Below are 1,774 nucleotides of genomic sequence, written 5' to 3'. Positions count from 1 at the left end.
TCTCTCTCTCTCTCTCTCTCTCTCTTACTCTTCCTCGTTCTTCAGTGTTCGTTTTCTTCATGATATTAAGGTGTAGGCGTTTTCCCTGCTCAACCCCGTGTCATTTAGCAGATATTGAAATTTCGTCGTGATGCGAGAATTGAACAAAACTGGGAAAAAATAAACTTCCTGCAAAAGCTAAACAAACCAACAAATAAACGCTGGATTCCGGCAGATGCAAAACGGAAACACTTTTCTGTACAGGTTTTGTTAACAAGCCAGTTTGATTTCACATGAGGTGGTTTTTCGATATAAAAACTGGAATTGAAATGTTTCCAGATACATTCATATTTCTGAAACGAGAAGTAAACTAAAACAAAAAACAACAACAACTAATGAGACTGATATAGAAACTAAAAGATAAAGATTTGCACCATTTTTGCCTGTGCCTGTCCTATACATGTATTTCATCTACTTCTCCTTCAGGTGTCAGTAAGTTAAACTTGAATTATAGTGGGATATTTGCGATAGACTGGCGTATGATAAACCTTAGACATTAAGGAACCAGAAAGAAAAGGACACAAATTTTTTTTAAAGTGCATAAGTACATAAAAAAAACCCCATAGACCCAGAAACCCGACTCCCCAACTCTACAATAAAAATTTATAGTTTACCCTTGTAGACTGTAAATAGAAGGCTGTGAAAGATCTAGATCTATAAGCAGAACCATGAGAAAAAAGGCAATTGAAATCTCTTGTTCATATATAAAACTCAGCATAAATAAAACTTGATAAACTGCTGCTGTGAGGAAAGATAGAGTGGGATAAAGCAGAGAAGGACAGAGAATAGCATACGCAGATGGCCTTAAGAACTATGCAACAAACAGGGCAATGTGAAAATCCAAGCTGATCAGGAAAACTGACGACAGGAAAGAGTGGGCTACCATGATCGTCAATGTCTGCTTCAAACCTGACATCCGAAGAAGAAGAAACAGATGGAAATGATGGTTTAAAATGTCTGCTTTTTGCTATTGCACGGAAAGCAAGTCGTTGACGTCATTTACAGGTGGTCGTCTAAGTTCTCAATCTTCCTCCTGAATAGATAGATAGATAGATAGATAGATAGATAGATAGATAGATAGATAGATAGATAGATAGATAGATAGATAGATAGAAAGATAGATAGATAGATAGATAAATAGATGGATAGATGGATAGATGGATAGATAGATAGATAGATAGACAGATAGATAGATAGATAGATAGATAGATAGATAGATTGGTAGATAGATTCAATACAATGGCTTTTGAATGAGTTGAAGAAACAAATTTGAATAACGAATAATACCTGTCCCAATGCTAGAGCTTTCTACACATTGTCAAAACACTGATAATTTTGATAAGAAAAAAGCTCCATATTTCACAAAGTTTAGAACATGTGTACAATTTTTTTTTTCACCGAGAGTGATTCTAATCTGTGAGATATGATTTTTCGATTTATTCGTCCGTTTTCGTTTTGTTTTGTTTTGTTTTGTTTTGTTTTGTTTTGTGTAAATTTAACCATTGTCTTAATTTTGAGAGCGTTAAGGTCAGACTTCAGACATTTCACACCAAATCGTAGCTCAACTGGGAGGGAATTCCAGATTTTTACTCCCTTTTATGTACCAATTTTCCCCCAACCCTCTCCGTCAGCTTCCTTCCTGGGAGTCTGAAACAATGAGGGAGGTGCTACGCCCATACCAAAGCCTTTCCTCCCTTTATTTTACTATTAATCTCTCCTTCTCTCTCGTTCTCTC

Source organism: Aplysia californica, unplaced genomic scaffold (assembly GCF_000002075.1).
Source record: "Aplysia californica isolate F4 #8 unplaced genomic scaffold, AplCal3.0 scaffold00119, whole genome shotgun sequence".
NCBI classification, from domain to species: Eukaryota; Metazoa; Mollusca; class Gastropoda; order Aplysiida; family Aplysiidae; genus Aplysia; species Aplysia californica.
The sequence above is the reverse complement of the archived record's forward strand: the minus strand, read 5'-3'. Positions refer to the sequence as shown.